General features: G+C 43.3%; 1 long non-coding RNA gene across 2 annotated transcripts in view; it reads left to right on the top strand.

Annotated features, from left to right (window-relative positions):
* LOC149870479 (uncharacterized) overlaps positions 1-25,588 on the top strand; it is a 306,281-nt gene that overhangs the window by 152,614 nt on the left and 128,079 nt on the right. For both annotated transcript variants that reach the window (XR_016440451.1, XR_016440450.1), the window contains exon 2: positions 18,145-18,218. This is a non-coding gene — a long non-coding RNA (uncharacterized LOC149870479). The remainder of the gene's footprint in view (positions 1-18,144; positions 18,219-25,588) is intronic.

Genomic DNA, 25,588 nt, shown 5'->3' with positions numbered 1-25,588 from the left:
AGGGCTGCACCCAGAGATTGGTGGCGGACAGGTCATTTCCAACCTGGAGGGATCTGGGCAGTGGGGTCCCCCAGGGCTCTGTCCTCAGGCCCGCACTGTTCAACATCTTCATCAGCAACTTGGGTGAGGTGGTGAAAAGCACCTTGTTCAAATTCGCAGATGACCCTAAGATGTGGGGAGAAGTGGGCATGCTAGAAGGGAGGGACAGGCTGCAATTGGATCTGGACAAGTTACAGGGGTGGGCAGATGAGAATAAGATGGGATTCAATACTGACAAGTACAGGGTACTGCACCTAGGGAGAAAGAACCAGCAGCATACCTATAGGTTGGGGAATGCCCTTCTCATCAGCACAGAGTCAGAAAAGGATCTTGGAGTCATTGTAGACTCCAAGATGAACATGGGCCGCCAATGTGGAGACATGGTAAAGAAGGCTAACCGCACCTTGTCATGCATCTACAGATGCATCACAAACAGGTCCAAGGAAGTGATCCTCCCCCTCTATATGACACTGGTGAGGCCGCAGTTGGAGTACTGCATCCAGTTCTGGGCACTGCATTTCAGGAGGGATGTGGACAACATTGAGAGGGTCCAGGGGAGGGCCACTTGCATGATCAGGGGGCAGCAGGGCAGGCCCTACGAGGAGAGGCTGAGAGGGGATCTGGTGGCTGTCTATAAACTGGCCAAGGGAGACCAGTAGGCAATGATAGAGTCCCTGTTACCCCAAGTACTACTAGGAGTAACTAGAAACAATGAACATAAGTTGATGGAAAGTAGATTCAGGTTAGATATCAGGAGGCAGTACTTCACAGTCAGGGTAGCTGGGATCCGGAACCAACTTTCAAGGGAAGTGGTGCTCACTCCTACCCTGGGGATCTTCAAAAGGAGGCTAGATGGACACCTTGCCAGGGTCATTTGACCCCAGCCTTCTTTCCTTCCCATGGCAGGAGGTCAGACTTGAAAATCTGCTCAGGTCGCTTCTGACCCTGCCAACTATGAAACTGTAGGTCCCAGGACTGCATAGCAGTTTGTAAGATCATGGTGTAATCATAAAAAGTAGGGTTGGAAGGGACCCCCCAAAGCCATCTAGTCCAAATCCCTTGCCTAAGGCAGGATTAACTATATCTAAACCATCCTATACAAATCAATTATCTAACCTATTAGCAAAATTAAACAGACATCCCTGACACAACCACAAGACAACACTCTGACCTGCCACAGGACCATGGCTGCCAACATCCTGCTTCTGCACAGGTTGTTAAAATATACTAGAGAGATCCAAAGAAGAGAGCTGCTCCCCTCATAGAGGAAGGCAAATCCCATAGTCCATATAAAAAAATCCTTCTCAGCCCCATGTGGCCACTAACAATGTTTAGTTGTATCTATAGTAGAACATAGGCATAGCTACTCCTACATCAGTGGTCTTCAAGCTTTTTAAGGTGAAAATCACTTTTTGAAGGAAAGGGCAACACATGACCTACCACCCTCCCCCAGTCCTGCCATGCCCCCACATTCAGCAGGTCTGTGGGGGTGGGGGGCAGAGGTGGATTAAGATGTACTGATCCCCTGGGCAAAAACAAAATTGGAAGGCCCCTCCATCCATGGGAGCTGGGCTGCAGGTGGGGAGAGGGGCTCCTGCCCCTCCTAGTACTGGTGGGAGAGGCTGGGTGGACCCCACTGTGCTGGGGAGCACATGCTTGCCTCTTCTCCATGCTCCCTGCCCCCAATATGGCCAAATGTATACACACACATGCGCACACACAGGCATGTACACACATAGAGTCACACACACTTTACTCTTACTCTCTGCACATGGACACAGACATGCACACATACAAAGACAGAGACAGACACACTCACACAACTCCCCCACCGGGGTATGTGCGACAGCGAGAGGCCCTCTGCATGCCTGGATGAGCCGCCTGGGCTCCAACCCTCCCTGGCCAGGGCCCCATTCACCTGGTGGCAGGGAGCAAGGAGGGGATCATTCCACTCCTCCCAGCCCAGCCCCAGTGGCAGGGACCATGGCTCAGTCCAGCCATGTGCATCCCACCACTCCCCAAGTGCATCCTGCCACTCCCGATCATAGAGTTTCTGACAATCGATCTCAGTCTGGGGGAGGGCTGAGCCAGTTGACTGTGACTGATTGGTTGGTAACCAGTGTCTTAGATCATGTCTGACCAGTGCTTATTCAGGCTTTTCTTGAACACCTTTTGAGGACTTGGTTGGGGTGGAGCACTGTCTAATGTACAAAATGACCATCAGCCAGTCTCTTCCATTGGAGGTAGCTCTAACTTTTACAATAACACTGTGAAGTCCTCTTGACTCAGGTATGTTCCTCTATCCTGTACTCTCTATGTTGATTTTGCATAAATAGATAAATACTCATTAGGCCAAACACAGCGTGGTGCTGCCTTTATAATGACAGCCAGGTTCTGTGGTGAAGGGGTTTGTGTGGCATGCTGGGTTCTTAATGGTTGTGAGTATAAGGCTGGGTATGTGTCCCTGGGCTTCCCAGCTGGAAATGGCAGGACCTGTGGTTCAAGATGAATAGTTAGACTGCTAATCCATTGTTCTGGTGAAAGAACAGGTTAGGGACTATTCAGAAAAGATGGATGTGTACAAGTCCATGGAGCCAGTTGCAGTGCATCTGAGGGAGTTGGCTGATATGATTGCAGAGCTGCTGGACATTGTCTTTGAAAACTCATGGTGATCAGGAGAGGTCCTGGATGATTGGAAAATGGCAAAGAGTCAACTTTACCTCAGTCCCTGGAAAAATCATGGAGCACATGCTCAAGGAATCCATTTCTAAGTAGTTGGAGGAGAAAAATGTTGATTAGGAACTGTCAGCATGGATTCACCTGGGGAAAATCATGCCTAATAAACCTGATTGCCTTCTACAATGAGATGACTAGCTCTGTGGATGCAGGGAGACTGGTGGATGTGGTGTACCTTGATTTTGATACATTCCCTCACAACATTCTTGCAGGCAAACTAAGGAAGTACAGGCTGGATGAGTGAACTGTAAGTTAGATATAAAACTGGCTGGGGCATTAGGCTCAGAGGGTAATAATCAATGGCTCCATGTCTAGTTGGTAGCTGGTATCAAGTGGACTGGCCCATAGGTTGGTCCTGGAGCCAGTTTTGTTCAATATCTTCATAAATGACCTGGAAGATGACACAGAGTGCACCATCAGCAAGTTTCCAGATAACACCAAGCTGGAAGGAATAGTAAATATGCTGGAGGGTAGGGCTAGGATTCAGAATGACCTAGACAAATTGGAGGATTGGGCCATAAGGAATCTCATGAGGTTCAACAAGGACAAGTGCAAAGTCCTGCATTTAGGATGAAACAATCCCATGCACCAGTACAGGCAAGGGGTTGACTTGCTGGGCAGCAGCTCTACACAGAAGAACCTGGGGGTTATAGTGGACAATAAGCTGAATATGAGCCAGCAGCATGCCCTGGTTGGCAAGAAGGTTAATGGCATACTGGGCTGCATTGCTATGTGTGTTGCTGGTAGGTCAAGGGAAGTGATTATTCTCCTCTGGTCAACACTGGTGAGACTACATCTGAAATAGTGCATCTAGTTTTGGGCCCCCCACTACAGAAAGGATGTGGACACATTGAAGAGAGTCCAGAGGAGGGTGACAAAAATGGTGAGGGTGTTGGGGGACATGACTTGTTAGGAAAGACAGAGGGAACTGGCGTTGTTTAGTCTATGGAAAAGGAGTCTGAGATTGAGACTTAATAGCAGCCTTCAACTACATGAAGTTGGGGGGTTCAACAGAGAATCAAGCTAAACTGTTCTCAGTTGTGGCAGATGACAGAACAAGGAGCAACAGTCTCAAGTTGCAGCAAGGGAAGTTTAGGTTAGATATTAGGAAGAATTTTCTCACTAGGAGGGTAGTAAAACCTTGGAACAGTTTACCCAGATATGTGGTGGATACTCCATCCTTGGGGATTTTCAAAACCTGGTTAGACCTAGCTTTAGCTGGGATGATCTATTTGGGGATGGTCTTGCTTTGAGCAGAGAGTTGGGCTAGATGATCTCCTGAGGTCCCCTCCAACCCTAATTTTTTTATGATTTTATGATAATAAAGTGGTTAGGGCACCAAACTAGGATGTAGGAGACCCAGGCCCAAATGTCTGTTTTGAATCAAGAAACCACTGGACTGAATTTACCAGAATTTTCCTCCTGATCCTTAGAAACAGCATGACAACTGGGGCTTTGCAAAGTTTTGGTTGCTTATTCGATTTGGAGGAAATTCAGCCTAATTCGGTGACTGAATCTCCAAATCCAAATTCAATCAGGAGGCCCATTAATGTTTCTGAATTGAATCAGAAGCCTCCAATACCATTCAGAGAGTGTGGCAGGGCACTGGTAGTGCCTGCCACTTTAAGGGTAGAGTCAAGCAACCAGCAGGTGCTTGATTGTGGCAGCCATTTTAAAACTTTGGCTGCCTATATAAACAGAGCAGTTTGCTAGTGACAGGCCAGGCAGAAACATTGTCTGGCTGAACTGCTGCATGGAACATCTTGCAGGTAGGAGCAGGAAGCTCTTGGTCCTGGGTATGACCTAAAACTGCACCCTGCTGGGGATGGGTAGCCTGGTGGGGTGTCTGGTGGCGCAGGAGTCCCCAGGAAATGCCAGGTTAGTTATCACCATGGTGAAAGGTGAAGAGGGGTACCTTAACCCCAGCACCCATCTTTGGGTGGGTTTTGGAGGCAGCTGGGAGAGTAAGGGGGCCAAGTGTGCTCATGTGAAGGTGCCTGAGCCCAGCAGGGATGAAAGATCCCAGAGACCCCAGAGTGGGTAGTGTGAAGAACATTGGGAGTAGGGCTGAAGTGGGAGTAGGCCTGAACAGCCGTGCATGTGATGGGGCTGAGTAGGGCTGAAGTTGTAGTTGGCCTGAAGGACAGCTCAAGGGGCATGCTGAGTAGGGTCAAATGGGAGTAAACTTGAAGGATAGCACAAGGGCCAGTCCCATGAGAAGTTGTGCCTGGTGAGGAACCAGCCCAAGGTTTGGCATAAGGCTGAACCATGTAGACTAGGGGAACTCGTGGGAACCGAAGGACCTGCTTGGCAAGGCCAGTATGGGAGTAGCAAAGTCTGATGGTCCAAGAGGGGCTGCTCAAGGAGAAGCAATGGCATTGGAGTGTGGCCTAGTAATGGGCGGTATGCCAGAGGCCCTAGTAAAGGAGGGGAAGAGTGGAGGACGCCTCCTGTGAGAGGGGAGGTGGTGTGAATGTGCGTGTATGTGGAGCCCAACTTTGGACTCAGTTTGCTCCGGTCTCAGACTGAGAGTAATATTAATCTAGATGCCATCTGCGAGGCATGGGTTGCGGTGTAGGGGAGGTTTGGAGCAGCAGATAGCACCCCCTGGCATCAAGGCAGTAATTTGCAGTCTCCCACACATACCATCCCTATATGAGAACAGCAAAGTTGTGGTAGGAGAGACCGGGCAGATTGCCCCATAGAGACAGGTAGGCGGGCTGACATGAGGTGCCCCCTGTCACAGAGATTTGGGGAGATTTGATGATTTGGACACAGATACAGCTTTATATGTTTTTTCTACATACCTCAAGGTACCAGGTGGCTCATGAATGCTGAGATGGGGAGTGGGGGTGGGGGTGGGGGTGGAGCATCCCAAAGGAGTGTGAAGGGGTCCCTAGTGTGCTCAACAGTCAATCCAAAAGTGAACTAGAAGCACTTCTGGTCAACTTCTGGGTCCGCCAAAGAGTGCATGGGCCCCCTGTCCCCTGGCATGGTGACTTGTGCCTCTTGGGTCTGGGGGGCACCTGAAGTCCCCCAATGGCTGATCAAAAAGGCCGGGGAGGGGGGTGCGGCAGTGTCCCCCATGCATTCAGTGGTGGATCTGGAAGAGGACTGGCAGTAATTCCAGTCCACTTCCAGGTCTGCTGCCGAGCACACGGGGTATCCCCCATGCTCCTGTGGGATGCCCCACCTGCCCCACCATGTCAGCATTTTTGAGCTGCGCCTGGTACCTCGAGGTATGTAGAAAAACTTTTAAAGCTGTATCTCTGGCCAAATCACTGCTTCTTTGAATAAGACTCAAATCTTTAGATTTGGATTCGGCCGAATCAGATTGGAACAGTGATTGGAATTAGCGAATTGAATCACTGTCCCCCAAATCAGGCGGAATCCAAATCCAAATTGAATAGATCTCGCTTTGCACACCCCTGACAACATTTTCATTCAAAAATGCATTTCAGGGAATAGATTATGTTGTGACAATTATTGTTTTCTGAGACATTTCATTGGGAAATTCCTAACCTTCCTACCATTTTGAGGAATAGCCTGATTTTAAAATGATCATAACTGGCCAGAACACACCACAAGTTTATGACACAAGTGATTTCAACCAAAGAGTATACCTGTAAATTTTGACTCCTAAGAATGTGAAGTTATTATAACAGTTATTGCAAAGCATATGAAAACAGTTTTTCCAGGTATTGAAAATACTGCTGGTTCTAAACTCCCTACTGATAATTTACAGCTGACTAAATTTCCTTCTTTCTCTGAGATAATGGGAAAGACATTTGAGAATTATCCTTGACATAGACAAATGTATTATTGTTCAAAACTTGTCTTGAATGCTACTTTTAATTTCCAGAAACATATAGGGCCCAGTGTATTAACAATTGCAGATATCACCCACAACAGTTTGCCAGAGCTGCACGATTCTAGGCTGTGGTAATATACATATTTAAATGCTTCTGAATTGGTGGGTTGGTTAAATGACCCATTATGTACACATGCCCCCAAAATACACTGACTACTTAGCCTCAAGAAGCTTGTTTTTAACAAACATCATGCATACTAGTGAATTTTACTCCTGAAAAAAGGAAATTAAGTTTTCTCCATTAATTTTGTGAAGATCAATAAATCCTTTTATTCATTCATGTTATTGAAGAACAGTCACTCCAAGTCTACATTTGGATACAGTTCTCTAGAAATGATGCCATTCTACTTAATGTGAATTAAGCATGCAATACATAGTTTACAAGTGGTTTAAGCTGTGACAGTACTTTTTTGGCAGACTTCAGTTTCTTTTTATAAATATGAACCAAAGTTCATGTGAGCTGTCATAAGAAATGCAGAAATCCAGTAATTAAGTCAGCAGTGACTGGTTCAAAGTAGGTTGGAGCTTTTGAGAATGAACCTTCTGTTTGTGCAAGGTCATATCTAGTATACCTTTAAAACCCACCTATCCTCACTCCAGATCTGTATCTAACCCACTCTGATGTTACCATAAGGGACTGCTTTACTAAAGATCAGGCTGCAGGCCTCTAGCAGAATTTACTGAGAGATTAATTCAGAAAGTGTAGTTGCTACATTAGGTATTGCATCATTAAGTGCAGTCCCCAAGATAATGATCTAATTTAGGAGGTTCTTTGCTTATACACTTTGGTATATATTTTGTACCCAAACACATGCATATACATGCATAAGAACAGGAGTTTTTCAGAACGGAGTACTAGGAGGATAAAGACTGCATTTGAAACTGCTTCCTTTTAAGTAGGCCTTGCTTATTTATTAATGGAAACCTTGTTTTGAAGGCTGAACATCAGACTGAGGTACTCTCAGAGGGTCTTGTTGTATGTTACACTTAGGATATGTGAACTGCACTTAAAATGCTAGCATCCATGCATTCAAGCAGTGAAACGTGCTGTTTTGTATCTTTTTTTCAGATAGTATTAAGTAGTATGGTTCAGCTATTATGGGATTGCTCCACAAAAATAATATGAATGGCTCCAGTGTGGTCCCAGGCCTGAGACCAACAAACAGTGATCAAAATTAAAACATGTTGTGTCTCATGTGACAAGGCTGTCAAGAAATTTACTACACACCCCAAACCTAATTACAGGAGCCACAAAAACTTCTCAGAGAAGCAGTAGAATGTGCACTTTAGCTGGACCCAGCTGTAAAGTAGGAATAAACATTTTTAATAGTTGAAGCAAAAAGTATTTATCACATTTTGTTTTTATACATGTGCTCTGCACAATTAAATGTCTGATATCACTGCTATTTTTATTTGAACTGAATGGTCAGCTCGGCTATAGTGAAGGACTTACAATATAATAATAACTGAAACCAGGAGTAAAGGGGATATAGAAGAAAAGCATAAAGAGAGAATACATGTTTACCAACATGCAAAAGATATTCCACATTTGTCCTAAGTTCATCACTCAGCCTTGGAGGATATGATATCCAGTGACCTTTATCAACATTAATGACAATTAAGAAACATGTGGAGCTAATTTGAGATGCCACCCAAGGTAGGAACATTTTAATAAGCTGTGCAAATGCCTGTGCTGTTTTTCATGGAACCAAGATATTTTTCAGTAGTCCTGTATTATTTTTTCCCTTTCACTCATTTAACTGTTGTAACATTGATAATAGGGAGTCATAGTTGTAGTTCAAGTTTGAAAGAATGGATCTAAGAAAACTCCTTTTCCTGCCATTTCTAGATATTCCCAATAGCCAAATTCTGTGAACTTGTTCACAGCTAAGTATTCAAGTAAAGGTTGTTTAGAAATCCCAGGGAAAATATTTAAAACTTTTTTTTCTGTAAAAAATTTGAATATTGCAGTTTTATAGTTGTAGTCTTAAGCAAAGTGCTACAAACCCAGCATGATTTTCATGCATCTTCCTCAGATACAGTTGCTTGCTTATGATGGGTTTCTTGCATTAATTCATATCCTACATAATATACATAAAAAGCCTACTCGATACACAAATTATTGATTATTAAGGATGGCATTTTCAAATATTCCTAAATCACTTAGGTTTCTAGCTCCCATTGCTTTCGAGTCAATGGGACATAAAACCTGAACTCTGAGGCACCTATTGAAATTTTTAATATATTGATTTGAATCTCATGTTATGGACATCCTTTCATTTGACAGGAAATTCATGTGGTAAGGAATTTATGGTAAGACTGCTCCTAAATATGAATTTGACAGAGAAATATTAGTTTCATTTGTCAGAAGCCCATATTCTAAAACTGGAATAGTTTGAATAACAGTACATTCCAGTACTGTTACTATCAATTTTATTAAGCTGTAGCTGATGTTTATCTTCCATAAAAACTAGAGACTGGGGAGTTTGCATGCAAGTCATTTTGGGAGGTAGTGTTAAGTTTTTGCTGCTCCTTGAACGTATTGTTGCCGGCACAAGGTGCCCGAGGGAGACAACAGTTGGGTACGTTGCCCGGTGTGCATCGCGCCAAATAAACACACTGGGGGAGAAGCAGACGGAGTTTATTTAGCTCAAGTAAAAGGCACAGGGAGACTGTATTGTCTCAAATCCTGCCCCCCTAACCCTGCAACAGCGAGATCTTTATACCCCGGTCAGTTTCACTGTCAGTGATTTTTCCACCCGCTAGCCCCCCTTTCCCTCCTCCCTCCTCCTTTCTCTCTCCGAGTGGTGCCCTTGCATTCCACAGATAACAGTTTTAGCTCGCCTGCTTTCCAGAAGGACAGGAGATTTGCAGGCGCCAGAGAGAAAGGGTTGCAAAGGTTGGGCAAGTCGGGGCTTTGGCTCTTCTGAGCCTGGAGCAGAAGGACTTCCTCGACACTCGTGGTCTTCCATCCCTCTGAGTTACCCAGGGTTATGCCCAGTGTCACCAACAGCTCCCCCCTTTGAGAATACTGAACAAAGTTTTGGCTGAGTTTTCTCATATTCTGAAGACAAAAAGTGATTGAGTGTTTGAGGATTGGAATCTTCAATGCAAGGGTATAATGAGGCACTCGGGGAGGGGGATGCACAGACTTTGTGCAGGAGGGCGTTACAGCACGCAAATAAGAGGAGAGTAATTAAACACAACACAACACTGGTGATCAGGAGGTGAAGGATGCCTGCTCCTAGGCCTCCGAAGTTGGGCAACCAGCTCCAGAGAGAATCAAAGACAGTGGGTTCACGTTCCTGACTTTTCCACAACTCAAAAGCCTGTTCAGCTGACAAAATGTGTTTGTTTATACCTTGGGAATTTTCTAGGACATAAGTACAACATTCGTTCCCAATTAAAGCACATACCCCGCCCTGAGAAGCTAAAACATAATCTAGGGCCTGACGGTTTTGAAGAGATAATAAACGAAGTTGATAAATCTCGGAGTTAAGGCTCTTTTCAATAGCTAAAGTGTCATTAGCAAATTTTGTAAGGAACGTAGAAAGTTGACGATATAGCTTGGCTAACCGGCCTACTCCGTACGCCAGGAGAAAGATCATGCCAAGTCTGTCTCGTGATGAATCCAGTTCTTATGTCCATCGACCTTTGCCGCTGTGTGGGAAACTAGTAGGACAGGGTGAGGTCCTTTCCACTTCTCTTGGAGGGGCTCATCCTTCCAGGTACGAACGAGCACGGAATCTCCCGGTTGTAATGAGTGGACTGGAGCATCCAACGGAAGAGGCTGCAAGTCTTTAGTGTACCTATGGAGAGAAGAAAGAACAGCAGACAGAGAGCACATATACCATGACAAAATATTACATCCTATTTCCCACTCCCCTGCTAGAACTGGCGTCCCGTTCATAGGCCATGCCCTTCCAAACATAATCTCAAAGGGGCTAAGCCCTAATCTTCCCTTGGGGAGGGCATGGATACGAAGCAAAGCAAGGGGCAAAGCATCAGGCCATCACAGAGAGGCCTCCTGGCAGATCTTTGATAGATGACGCTTGAGGGTCTGATTTGTACGTTCTACTACACCATTAGCTTGTGGTCGCCATGCAGTATGGAGTTTCCAGGGGATCTGTAAGGCATCTGAGATGTTTTGGATGACCTTTGAAGTGAAATGTGTTCCATTGTCAGATTCCATCCACTGGGGAAGTCCGAAGCAGGGAATAACTTCCTGGACGAATTTTAGAGCTACAGTCTTGGCTGTACAATTGCGACATGGAAAGGCTTCAGGCCATCCACTGAATCGATCTATTATAACAAGGAGATACTTAAATCCTTGAGTTCGGGGGAACTCAGTAAAGTCTATTTGCCAAACCAGTCCGGGGCCTGGAGTAGGTTCCAAAGTGGCTGGAGGTGCTGAGAGACTGGGTCAAGGGTTATTCTTTTGACAAATCGAACAGCTGGCCTGTATTTGGGAGGCCAGAGGTCGAAGTCCAGAGGTTAGAAAATATTTGTTCACCAACTGAGTGAGAGCTTCTTTTCCAGCATGTGTAGTTTGATGTAGCCGTTGCAACACTGGCTGGGTCAGGCTCTTTGGTAGGAGGATCCTCCCGTCCGTGGAGCAGAGCCATCCCTTCTTTTCTTGGAGACCAAGCTTGTCGGCTAGTTCTTTTTCTTCATATGAGTACTGGGGATCCGGGAGCTCCCCCACTGATGGAATGAGAGCATGCATAGGGATGTCAGCAGGTCTCAGCGTCCTCAGGGTGGCAGCAATTTTAGCTTCTCTGTCTGCCCGGGCATTACCCCTGGCTATGTCTTGATCCTCTTTCTGATGTGCCTTATAGTGCATTACTGCCACTTCCGAGGGAAGTTGAACAGCTTCCAGGAGTCGGATTATTTGGGGTCCATACTTCACTGGGGAGCCTTGGGCTGTCAGCAGTCCCCTTTGTTTCCATAGGCCAGCATGGGCGTGCAGTACTCCAAAAGCATACCTAGAGTCGGTATAGATGTTGACCCATTTCCCTTTTGACAGTTCTAGCGCCCGGGTCAGGGCCACCAGTTCAGCAAGTTGAGCAGATGTTCCGGCGGGCAAACCCCTGGCCTCAACAACGTCATAGAGGGTCACAACAGCATAACCTGCCCTCCTTTGCCCTTCTACAACAATGCTACTGCCATCAGTGTACCACTCACAATCAGCATTTAGAAGTGGCTGATCCTGTAGGTCTGCACGGCTGGAGTACTGTGCATCTATGATGTCTAAACAATCATGCTCTTGTTCTTCCATTTCAGGTAAGAGAGTAGCCGGGTTGAGGGAGGGGCAGGGCTGCAGAGTCACTTCAGGGTTCTCTAACAGCTTAACTTGGTACCGAGCCACTCGAGCCTGGGTGAGCCAGGGACCCCCCTTCGCGTCTAGCAGAGCCTGGACCATATGTGGGGTATACACTTGCACGACTCCTCCCAGCATTAATTTTTCAGCTTCCTCAAGTATTAGGGCAGTTGCCGCAACTGCTCGTAAACACGCTGGCCATCCCTTGGCAACTGGATCAAGCTGTTTGGAGAAATAAGCAACGGGACGTTTCCACGCCCCCAACAATTGAGTACACATTCCCAGAGCCATCCCTTTTCGTTCATGCACATACAATTGGAAAGGTTTAGAAAGGTCCGGTAACCCCAGGGTGGGGGCTTCCATTAGTTTCCTTTTTAGTATCTTAAATGCCTTGTCGGCTTCTGGAGTCCAATAAAAGGGGTCATGGTCTGCCCCTTTCACACAGTCATATAGTGGTTTTGCCCATAGTCCAAATTCAGGGATCCATATTCTGCAAAAACCTGCCATGCCAAGAAACGCCCTGAGCTGCTTATGGTTGCTTGGGATGGGAACCTGGCATATAGCCTCTTTTCGCTCGCTTGAAAGCTGGTGCTCCCCCTGTCTTGAAATCCCAGGTATCGTACTTCGGGGAGAGCAATTTGAGCTTTATTTCGAGCCACTCGATATCCTCGAAGTCCAATAAAGTTCAGGAGGCTTACCGTGGCGTTAAGGCAGAAGTTTAAATCTATGGCAGCAATTAATAAATCATCCACATATTGTAACTAGAGAACTTCATGCTCATTATTCCACTCCTCCAAGTCTTTAGCTAAGGACTGGCCAAAAAGGGTAGGAGAGTTCTTAAATCCCTGGGCTAATACTGTCCAACAAAGTTGTTTCTTAACCCTTTTTCTGTCCTTCCATTCAAAAGAGAATATCTCCTGGGGGGGGGGGGGGGTCAACTGGAATCGTAAAGAAAGCGTCTTTCAAATCAAGAACTGAGAAATGAGTATACTGCCCCCCTACGGAGGCCAGCAAGGTATATGGGTTTGGGACGAGGGGATGAATAGTTTTAACCCATTCGTTAACCGCCCTTAGGTCCTGCACGAGTCGATATGTGCCATCAGGCTTCAGTACCGGCAAGATAGGAGTGTTCCAGGCTGACTGACACTCTCGCAGTATGCCGTACTTTAGGAAACGGTCTATAGTCTCCTGCAGTCCCTCTCTGGCTTCCCTTTTGATTGGGTACTGCTTGATTCGTACTGGACCTTTTCCTGGCAGTAGTTGGATATTAATGGGGGTTTGATGTGTAGCCTTTCCAGGGACGCCCTCTGCCCACACCAAAGGGTATACCTGGTCTTCCCACTGGTTCCACTCCTGGGGAGCATTCATGGCCGAGGGTTCAACCATGAGGGTCATTATCCATGCATTCAGGGGGCAATGTGAGGGTTATTTCATCCTGGGTAAAATGCAGTGATGCACCTAATCGACAAAGCAGGTCTCGTCCTAGCAGGGGTGTTGGGCAATCTGGAAGGTAGACCAATTTGTGAGAGACAGCCCGGTCTCCCAGAGCACATTCTGCAGGAGCATACACTGGGCACTGAGTCTTTTTTCCCGTGGCACTCACCATGGTGAGAGAGTCCACTACGGGAAGTTGAAGAGGTTGATTTACAGTGGTCCGTGCTGCCCCAGAGTCTATCAAAAAATCAATTTCTGAATTCCCCACCCGCATTTTTACTCGGGGTTCCGAGGGTGGGGTGGTCCGTTTCCCCTGACACCCCTACTCCTGTCCTTCAGCTGTCATTACAGGAGTACAGTCTCTCCCTTTCTCTGGGCATTCATTCTTCCAGTGTCCCTCTTGCCAGCATAAGGCACACTGGTTCTGTCCCAGGCGTCTTTCTTGTGGGCCAAGGCGCCCGTGCCCACGACCCCTTATACCTCTGCCTCTCCCACCTTCTTGTGGCCTTTCTCTGACTCCAGCCTGTACTGCTGCTACTAGCATTCTAATTTGTCTCTTGTCCTTTTCTCCTTCTCTGAGAGTATACGTCCTGTTTGCAGTTTCCAGGATTTGTGTTACAGACATACCCATTAAGTCTTCCTTCTTTTGTAACTTCCTCTTTATATCAGGGGCTGCACGGCTGGTAAAAATACCCTTTATAATTGCCTCCATCGCCTGATCATCAGGGTCTGCACTGGTATTTTGCTGACTGGCGTCTCGGATGCGCTGTAGGAATGCAACAGGACTTTCCTTCAGCTCCTATACTATTTCATACGGCTTTGCCCAATTATTATGTTGGACAGCCGAGTGCCTGAGCCCATGAATAAGCAGTTTTTTGTAAGAGGTAAGACGGGTATGATTCACAAGATTGGTAGGGTCCCATCTAGGGTCTGCTAGGGGAACCACATCTGCCAGAACAGGAACATTGACAGGATCCCTTTCATGCCTCCGCTGTGCTTCCTCCCTGGCTTTGGAAATAACTTGATTCCGCTCTACTTCAGATAATAAGGTTCGCATAAGGATATTACAATCATCCCAGTCAGGCTTGTGACTAGCTAAACATCCCTCAAAGACAGAGATAAACTTACTCGGGCTAGTTGAAAATTCTCCAGCCTGTGCTTTAAAAGCTGCCAGGTCCACTGGGTTAAAAGGTACATGGGTGTATACTTGCATGGTCTGGGCTGCACGCCCATCTGCCCCAGGCCGGGCTATTACAGTTTCAGTAAGTAAAGGATAAAATCCCACTGAGGGAGGAATCTCTGGGACTGGGAGCATCTGACCGTTATATGGTGGAGGTGTTAAAGCTGAAGGGGACGCCGACTCTGGCATTACAGTAATGGGGGGGGAATGCTGAGACCCAGCACTAACAACTACTGATCCTGTCGGAGTCAAATTACACTTCTGCAAAATATCTGTTGTGTTCCATAAAGCCATAAACAATTGTGCATACAAATGTTCATTCCACTTACCCGTCTGCTGACAAAACAGGAGTAATTGGAGAATTGTATTGTAGTTAATTGACCCTTCCGGAGGCCACCTTTCCTGATCCTCCAGTTGATATTGAGGCCATTCCATTGTACAGAACCTTTTAAGATCATTTTTAGTCATTAGATCTGACTTAAACAGTTTCCAATTAGTCAGAATGCATTCTATGGGTGTACACCATACCCTGCCAACCGTACTCTGTCCCTGCCCCATACTCCAGGGAGACACTGGGTGTCCCCAGGTCCTACAGGGAGACACTGGGCGTCCCCAGGTCTTAACAGACAATGCTCAGACTGCTAAGCTATCCTACCTTATCCGAGGGACCGGTTTCACACCATCGCCCACAATTGCTTCTCCACTATTAGAGCGCGTTGCACCGTTGTGCCCTCCGGGGTCAATCAAACCACGTCTCTGCCGAGGCCCCCGATGAAACCACCGGTGCGCGCTGGGCGTCGGTTGTTGCCGCAAGTCGTCGACCCTAGGAGGGATCCGGGCAAGGCAAAATGTTAGCCTCGTGCCCACGTTGGGCGCCAAAACTGTTGCCGGCACAAAGTGCCCGAGGGAGGCAACAATTGGGTTCGTTGCCTGGTGTGCTTCGTGCCAAATAAACACACTGGGGGAGAAGCAGACAGAGTTTATTTGAGCTCAAGTAAAAGGCACAGGGAGACTGTATTGTCTCAAATCCTGCGCCCCTAACCCTGCAACAGCGAGATCTTTATACCCCGGTCAGTTTCACTGTCAGTGATTTTTCCACCCGCTAGCCCCCCTTTCCCTCCTCCCTCCTCCTTTCTCTCTCCGAGTGGTGCCCTTGCATTCCACAGATAACAGTTTTAGCTCGCCTGCTTTCCAGAAGGACAGGAGATTTGCAGGCGCCAGAGAGAAAGGGTTGCAAAGGTTGGGCAAGGCGGGGCTTTGGCTCTTCTGAGCCTGGAGCAGAAGGACTTCCTCGACACTCGTGGTCTTCCATCACTCTGAGTTACCCAGGGTTATGCCCAGTGTCACCAACAGTATGAAAATAAGCCAAGAAAAGTCAGGTATAGAAGGAATGTGTTTCTGAAATATTATGTCACATTATTTCAAAGCTTGCTAACCTTAAGACAAATTAGGCAATTGCTTCTTTGAGACTTAAATCTTAAAAAACATACTAGAATAAATGATCGTGAATTTGAAGATGGGATTTCATTAACATTTAAGGAAAAATTAATGTAACATCACTCAGAGTGTATAGGCAAGAAATAAGAAACAAGATAAACTTCCTGCACCAGACTTAATATGGATAAGAACAGAACGATTTTGGTGAAAGTCTTCATTCTCTCTTGAGAAAAGAACATGGGAGAAGCATAAGAAAAGCAAAATTCCCTAAATTTCATTATTATTGTCAGTTAATCTATTCTAGAAAGATCTCCAAATCTAAATTGAATCAGGAGACCAATAAAAAGGTCTGAATTGATTCAAAGCTCTCTGAATCGATTCGGAAAAGATTCAGAGAGCTTTGCAGATTCAGGCAGTCTCCACGCACTGCTGCAGGGAGCTGGACTCGGACGCCATGCTGGTAAGTAGGGGGCAGGGGAGGGGGGCTGGAGGAGCAGGGAAGGAAACATGGGGGGACCCCTGCCAGGCCCCATCTCCTGCTTGCTCCCTCAGCCCCCCTGAGCATCCCTCCAACCCGTGCCTGCTCTCCAAGCACCCCCCCATGGCTGCCCTGCCCGGTCCCAGCTCTTGGCTCTTTACATTTTTTTTTTTTAAAGCTTCCACTCACCAGCTACTGCAGTGGCTGTTGGGGCTTCTGTAGGCTTATGGCAGAGCCCCCCACACAGTGTAGGGCAGCGGGGGGCAGCGGGGATCACCCCCCACCCCACCTGGCAGGAGCAGTGAGTGGGGGCTTTTTTTTTTTAAAGAGATGGGAGCCGGGGCTTTGTGGGGCAACCATGGTGGGGGGGTTGGGAGAGTGGGAGAGGCATGGGGCCTGTCCAATTCAGAGATTTGGTAAATTTGGCAGCGGAATCACTGAATCAAATCACTGTGCCCCAAATCGGCCAAATCCAAATCCAAAGTGAATACTAGCCACCTTGCACAGGCCTAATAATTACAGAAAACAAAGCTGTCACTAAGAAATACTCATGCAAATGTTTCTAAACTCCTCCAATCCATCACTACTAACCTAGACAAGAGGTTAATTCACTGTATTGGAGGCAGTTTAGTGACTTTATAGGTCTCATATACTAGCAAAATATGCTACTGCTAAAAATGAAAATGCAGAGGAAAAGACTGAAAACTGATGGATATTTGTCCTTAAATAGTTCAGAGCCACTCAAAACAGCCATGATTCTTTAATTCTGTCTCAAACTAGTATGTAAAAATGTAATTGAGATGGAAAAGAAATGGTACTAGGATAGTCAAACATATTAAACAGACCTTTTTTTTTCAAATAGATGCTAAAGAGAAAATATAATTTTATCTGGGATATTGGAAAGTATCAAAAAGTCTCCTACACTTAAAATACGGCATAATAATCAAACATAGAACTAATATACTGTGGGCATGTCTACACCTGCACTTCAATGCATTAGCCTATTTTAATTCACATTAAAGCATCACAAAAATGCGCTTTTGTTAATGTGCATTAAAATAGGCTAATGTGCCTTTTTCTGGTACCTCACAATGGAGGTACTAAATTTAATGCACATTAGCAAAAGTGCATTAATGAACATGTAGATGCATCCTGTATGATAAGTCAATGAACCACAAATGAAAGTTTCAAAGTTTGCAAAAGTAGATTATTGTTATTGTCAGAGCCAGAGCTTGTCAAAATTTTTGGAGTTTGAATTTTAACAAACATTATCATGATTTTACCTTTCAGTGGGAAGAACATAGAAGAAATGCAGGTGACATATTTGCAATATTTTCCAGCATTTTACACTAAATATACTATAGTGAATACAGGAGACAAACCTTTCTGAAAATCCATTGGCTGGCTTTAATTAACCAGCTTAACTTATGGACCATCTCCCAATTACCAACTTCTATAGTCTAAATAAGGGAGTATCTGTAAATTATAACTTCTAACACTACATCTACTGAGTACCTATAAAAATGATACCACACTTTTAGGTAAGTATTCAAATGATTGTCGATAGAATTGCATATGTTTGCCTTTATATTTCATTTCAACTTTTATCTCATAATCATTTGGCTAAATTGTATGCCTATCTTTTGTAGGACTCACCTCCTTTAGAAGATTTTTGACTGCAAACTCCCCAGTTAAGGGACTGTTTCTGGGTTTTCAGTGTGAGGTACATTACCCTGACTCTGGATGAAACAATAATTGTAGCATTTACTATATAATTTCCCCTTTTTTTTTAACAAAAACAACTTCTCCTTTTTAAATTTTTTTGCTTTCATTGATGGATTTAAGAAATTCTGATAAAGGACTTTGATATGGCTAGATTAGAGTACAAGTGTGTAGGCCAAATTTTTAGTTTACATAAATGTCTAAAAGTTCTCATACTTACTGAAATTCAAATTGAATTATGAGCCACTAGGAGATTCTTCCATCTTTTCTAGCAATTTTGTTTAAAATATGAGTATGAATTTGGCCTTATTTCTAAAAATGTTGACCTTAAATTATGCTATAAATAGTTTAATGACTTGTCTCCAAGACATTTCCTAGTTAATTTTCCTGGATGACTCCATCAACAAGTTTAGGATTCTAGATGACATGACCACATGAAATTTCTGAAGGATAATCACATGCTTTAAATAAATCTGTATTTTTGACATAAAAGAAATGAGTTATTTTATAAATTGATGGAGGAAAGCTTGTATTGCTCATCATAATGAAAAAGAAATAAAATACCATTTTACTTCTTTGTCTTAACCATTTTTCTAGTTAGAGTATAACCTGTTCTTTTAGTATCATAATTCTTCAACAACTCATATACTCTCTTTAAAAAAACTCTTGCTCTAAAGAAAATGGATGCAGGATATCTCCCACTAGGGTAGCAAAATTAAATGAGACAGGCTGAAGTAATTTTGTTTTATTAATTCTAGTAATTTTCTACCTGCCTGCTTTTAAGAGTTATGTAACTTCTCATTGAACATAGTTCTTCAGTGTCTAGGTTTCAACTCTTCTTCCAAGAGTCTTGTGACATATGCCTGTGGGCACAACCATCTTTCATATTTATAATGATTAGTGACTAGTATAAGTACTTCTTTTCTATACAGGCTTATAAGGTTGTAAGTTTATCTACAGTGAAGTATGTAGTCAGAGTCCAGATCATGAGCATGAATGCACATGTGAACAAAAACTTCCTTGAAGTGTTTATGCTGCATAGATTTTTTTTTTTCAGTACATACTGGTGCCTTACTAACTAGAACCACTCTAGGAATTGATTCAATATGCACTGTGGGATATTCAATCTTGGAGCCTCATGTAGAAATATATGTAGAAGAAGTGCCTATATCCCTGTGTTTGGCTGTATAGCTTGGGTTTTCTTATTTGTTTTTTTGCATGGAGTAGCTCAGACACTACTACTTTCCATTTGTGGCTCTGGGGCCTTAGACCCAGGAGCTGGTTCACTGAGCACTGAAGCTTCCTGATATTGGAGACAGGCTCATTGTTCTGCAACAGCTGTGTACTCAGAGCGGGTCCCACCTGCCAGCACAACTAACACTTGGAAATGGGGTCTAAAAGCTGCCCTGGTTTAACAGTGTCTTCCAACCACAATCTTATATGAGGAGCAGTGGACAGCTGCGGTCAGGAGGTAGTTTGTCTGATACACCAACATGGCTATAAAGTTGTCCCTTTACCCCACTGACAGCCTATTTCAGTAGATCTATTTACATTAATAAAGAGAACAAGACTTGGCTTATAATGAATGGCATATTTCTTCAAGTACATACTTGTCACATGAATACACTTGATGAAGACAGGATTTATAGAAAAATCTAACAATGGTAATAGTAAAAAAGGATATGGAACAATGTTATATGTGCTGAGAGAGGACTTTTCAGGTAATCAGAAAGTTCTTAATGGAATCTGTTGGGATATAGACAGCTTACATTAAATAGGGGTATTCATTTGCAAATGTGGCTGAGAGGGGGAAAGGAAGTCACTGGATGTGACTACGTGTGCTCCCGACTGCTCAGTTGTTACTGTGCAGTCATTTAATGCTTGCTAAATGACTAAATGACTGCACAGTAACCTCCATTACTGCGAAGTTCCAGCAGTGCATAGATCATTTCCGACCCTACTGTGTGCAGGAGCATTGGCATCATGGTTCATGCCCCCCAACACTGTCACTGTAGTGATTAGCTACAGTGATGTAGCATCTTGTATAGTCATGCCCACTGTGACTTTAAGGAAAAGAGAGAGATAAATGGAGGTTGCCAAATACAGAAAACTTTTCTTGGCTTATCCTACTTCTTAATGATGCCAGAAGCATCAGGAGTTCACTATATTTGTTGGTTATTCTTTCTAATATCTTTACCCTACTTAAAGTGACCATGTGGCAAAAAAAGAGTTTTAATATATCTTATGTCCACAGTCTTATCACAATATGAACATATACACTAGATTAAAGAAATAGGATGCCTTTCTGCTCACAGTTAAATGGATAGAAAGCAAAAGTAACTTAACACAATTTTGTAGTTATTCCTGATTCAACCTGATTTAGACATGAGCAGGATTTTAGGTGAAAGCAGTATCAGCTGCTTTATAGTCATAGCCTTTCTTATGTGTTAGCTTTGTATATGAGATTTTACTTTTGTTTTATATTCTACTTTAAACCTTTAGCTGTATTTGACTTCCTCATATTATTGCAAGACAAAAGATGAATTTTATTCAGAAAGTTCTAAGAAATATTTACTAGCTGGTGAAGCAGTTTTCAGGCTCCTAGCATAAATTTAAGTCAGCCTATAGAATCCCATTTTTCACCCCAAATTTTTACCTAATGACACCCATCCTTCTGAAAACCAAAAACACGTGCTTGCAGTATTCTAGTGCAGGGAGGACAAGGGAAAACCTTCCCCTAGAGAAACACAACCTACTGTTTCCTGTTGACTCCAGCCAAACAAACTATGGGGAGTATGAAGGGGTATTAGGAATGCAGCAGCTCTTAGAAGAGCAGAGATTCCCCACTGTAACTGTGAGCAACTACCATAGAGCAGATGAGTGTCTCAGCTGTTATCTCTGGCCTTATGGTTCTTCACACCTCTTGGACAGTGTTGATGTAGCTGAAAAGAAAACTCACTTAAATGCAGTGGGGAAATCCTAGCTCCGTTGAAAAAAACTGCAACTGATTTTAGCAAGGCCAGAATTTGGCTAAGTTGATTCAGCCCCCAGAGAGTTCCTCATGTTTGTATTGGATCCTACTATGGAGCAAAGCTATCACAAATGTTCATGACATCCATTTCTCAGGCACTGGCAAATGACCTAAAGTATTCTGCAGTTTTCTTATCTATAAGAACAGATATTGGCTGCTGACGTAAGCCTTTATACTTGCACCCACCAGTCTCAAGACTGGAGAGCACAAATATGTCAAAAAATGCCACTTCACTGTACCTCACCATGGCTTTCATTCAGTACATCTCAGTTTATCCAAAGTGTCTGGACAATACCTCTTAAAATTGCACAAGCATGTATAAATGACTTCTTAAATGAGTTATGTTACATAGATAATTCATGACTATGTGGGGTGATATAAAAGTTTTATTAGCAGTCATTTGGGGATGACCTTATATTACTCAGGATTGGCAAAACCATGAGTCAGTCATATGGCCATCCTAAACTCACCCTAATAAAACTTTTTGCTACACCACACCACCAAAACAAAGTGTCATTAGAAAAACATGCTTATAAAATTGGTTAGTTACAGGTTTAAACCCAGGCTAACTCATATGACTTTCTATGACTTCTGCCTCCTGGAAAGCTATGGATAATGGTTCTGGAGTACTACAAGAAAAACGGTTGCTGGCTTCTGATGAGAACTTGAATGGGGTCTGATTTCTCTTGAAACATGTATTGGAGACTTGTATATATGGCTTCTAAATGCTGTCTTGCTTTTGAAAGCAGAAGTTAGGTTCCTAAGTCACTTAGGTGGTTTTAATACATTTCCAAGTTTTACTTTAATTTTTATTACCTTCCCTGATATATATTTTTTGTTCTCTGTACTTTTTGCTATTTTATCTTGAGTCATCTTCATCTTACATTTAGTAAATATTCTCAGTATGCTTGCTCAGGTTATTTCTCATGTTTTTATTCCAACAGCATAGTTGTTCAGTCATGTCAGAGGAGTGACAAATGTTGATTTGAGATGTTTGGTTGTACATGAGGAAGAAAAATTGTGTTAAAAATTTTGCATATACTGTTACCTAAATGGGCATGAATATTTTTCTTTGTGAAAAGGTTGCTCTGTTCATTTCAGTGCATAGTTTATTTGTAGCCATGTTTTTGTTCTCTTACCCCAGATAAATGGAGGGTCCTTTGTTCCTTTTTTCATTTTATTATCTGTGATTCTCCCATCCTAATAGACTTTTTTGTATTTTCTTCTTTGTAAAAATCTGGTTGAAGATTTTATTTTGACCGATACTGAATGATCATACTGTTATCATACTGAATGATTAAAAAAAATTCACATATATCTAATTAATTTAAACCCAAACACTCGGACAGTAATTCACACTGATATTCATAACAAAATCAGTTAAATTCATTCACCCCTGGGAACAAAGGCAGGAGTCAGCTCTACATTGCACAACGGTAGAAATTTGGGACCATGACAAAAGTGCAAATCGTAATGGGGAGATGGGGTTTTTAATGTGAATGGAGAGAAAACAAAACCTCATGTCATTAAGGTTTTTTTCCCCCTAAAAGATCCATTCACAGAAGAATTTATAACACTCAATTAATCTCCTCCTGAATGATGAAAATACAAAAGTCTGAATTAGCTATAACATTTGAACGTGTGGTGCCAGGGAGTCTTAAGATTTTTGCACGCATCTCTCCCTTTCCTGAATTTTTCTTCTTTTTTATGTAGTCCCTCTTTTAGTTGTATTTAAAATTTCTTATTTTTTCTGCCAAAGGTTTTGGCAGCCTCTAGGATGGTTTTAAGGCCAGAGTGATTCCACATTTAATTGTGAATTTGCTGTGTCTCTCCTTTTTTTTGGTTCCAGTCAAATGATTGATCTCCCTGATTTCTATTTCCATTTTAGTTTCTCCAGTAAGTGTTAGAAATTGAGCAGACATAGACATTTGTATGTTGTGATAAAAGATTTTTCCATTGGTCTGCTCAGATTATTGCATAAGTGTTGACCTTGTCATAAAATATTTTCATTCCAGAAGTGTGCAAAAACCATCATGCTCCATGACCCATACTGCAGAGTAATCTATAATGTATATATGAGAGACTGGCAGAACAATTTAGATTATAGTGGCCAGTGATAGCTCAAGTAAGTACCTATTGTATATGAATGAAAGATAAAACAAGAATGAAGAGACAGTTGTTATGATCTCATTAACAGACACATTCCCAAACTTCAAACCTCAACTACTCATAAAAATTGGCTAATCTCACAGATTTCAAAACTCTACCACTGATAAAAAAAAATAGCTAATCTCATAGATTTGGCAGAAGCTGGTACTTCTGGTGATAAAGTTCAAGGATTAGATAAAAGTTTATTGCTCATCAGCTGGAGGTTATAGTGTTTGTGTGACCAATGGGTGGGTTCCAAAAGAAGAAGTAGGACATTGCACGTCACAGCATTTGTTCTCTTGAAAGGTTTATGTTTTAAACAGGGCCTTAACAGGTCTCTCTGCAGGAGAAGATGAATGTTTTTCTTTTGCAAGTTATTACTCAGGTAGTGTAATTGGGAGGGTGGAGTACAGGACGGCTTAAAATATGTGTTTACCGTGAATATAAGAACTGGCAATGTTTTCCAGTGCTCTTCCTCAACTGTCTATGATATGCCAAAATTACTCGATGTCATGTATGTAGTGTTTTGTAAATAAAACATGCAATATAGGCAAGGATTCAAATCCTCCTCTCTAGTAAGTGATTAGGGCATTAGTATAGGACTTAGGAGATTTTACTTTATGTCTATGATTCTCCAAAAACTTCCTATCATCTTACCTTGAGTAAGTCACCTTGTTACACCCACAGTGGGACTTAGGTGTTTCAATGACTTGTTGTCCAGTGGAAAATTTAATTCCAAGTTAAGGAACAGGGCTCAAATCCAAAAAAGATATTTAGGCACATAACTCAATGTGAGGTTCAACACCTAAATGCTTTGCTACAATGCATGGGGAGAATAAGGTGCCTAAGGATGCTATTCAAGGAAAGTGACAAGAAAAATGGAGAGAGAACTAAAAGGACATGTTGAGAAGTTATGTTTCAGAAAATGGACCTAAGCCCCACCTCTCAAAGATGCCATGGCATTTCGGCTGGAAGGAGTGAGCTATCGTTGTTCAGTATTCATAACATAAGAACCCTTTCCTGGTATTAGGTACCTTTTTTTAGTTAAAATGAGAGAGAGAAACATATCCAAGAACCTCAGATTAGGTAATTAGTTGGGATATGGAAGAAGAAGAATTGAGATCTTTGATAAGATGACTATTTAATTCTACAGGGAAGAAGAGATCCAAAGAATAGTCCAAGAGGTAACCATTCTAAAAAAGCTTTTTGGTTAAGTCATTTTCTTAGCACATGGGAGGCCTGGGGTTGAATCCCTATTCTAAATCAAGCAGAATAGAGATCTATGAATGTCTCCCACCTCACTTTTTTAACTTGAAGAGATTGTGGGAGCTTGAAAACAAGTCTGTAACCTTCTAGGCAAGTGCCCTAGTCTCTGGGTTAATGAGAAAATGTGAAACACACACCATATCCTTGTCTTGTGTCACACTATCTTTGTGGGAGGGATTTAACCCAGTAGGCATGCTATGAGACTATCTACAGAACCAGGTGAAATAATGCATGAGTAATGCAGTGGAGCTTAAGTACGAGATAGGCTGCTGAGCAACTTGGCAGCATTGGCACCTATGCCATTTTGCACATGCCCTCTAACAGCAACTTAGATGGGAGCTGATTTGGGGTTTTGAAGAACCTGGTGGCATCCACATTATTGTCTCATATCATTCAAATGGTAATTTTGTACCTAAATCTCTTTGTAGAGTTAGTCCTTCAGTTTTGCTGAGCCTGGGTAGACAATCTGTTAGTGAAGATAACAACACTTCTGTACCGTACAGAGATCTTGCCAGGATAATAAGTAAATTAAAGATTAAGCACTCGGGGACTTTTACACATGGTCTTGGTGGGGGCCAGGGTGAGGGAGAAGCAGCACTTTAATTAGAGTGGTTCTGAGACCCACTCTAATTGAAGCACAGCAGCATTTCGTGCATTAGTATCTCTGCACTTTAAAATGATGGTAGGGGCACTTGAACTAAAGCTCATTCAGTGAGCTTTAGTTCAAACACCCCTGCAGCTATTTTGAAGCACAGGGGTGTTGATACACAAGACACGGGAGGCTGCTGGAGTGTGGTAAATGCCAAGCTCCAGCTGACTGGATTAATGTAGTCTTCTCTGACATCCTGTAATTACAGTGCATCGGAGCAGCTTCCACACTTGTGTACAGGCACCCTCAGACACTACACTAGCATAGCTATATGTTC

Source organism: Crocodylus siamensis, chromosome 2, assembly GCF_052110815.1.
Source record: "Crocodylus siamensis isolate JL-2025a chromosome 2, ASM5211081v1, whole genome shotgun sequence".
Classification (NCBI taxonomy): Eukaryota; Metazoa; Chordata; order Crocodylia; family Crocodylidae; genus Crocodylus; species Crocodylus siamensis.
This window is presented reverse-complemented; position numbering and strand designations above follow the sequence as displayed.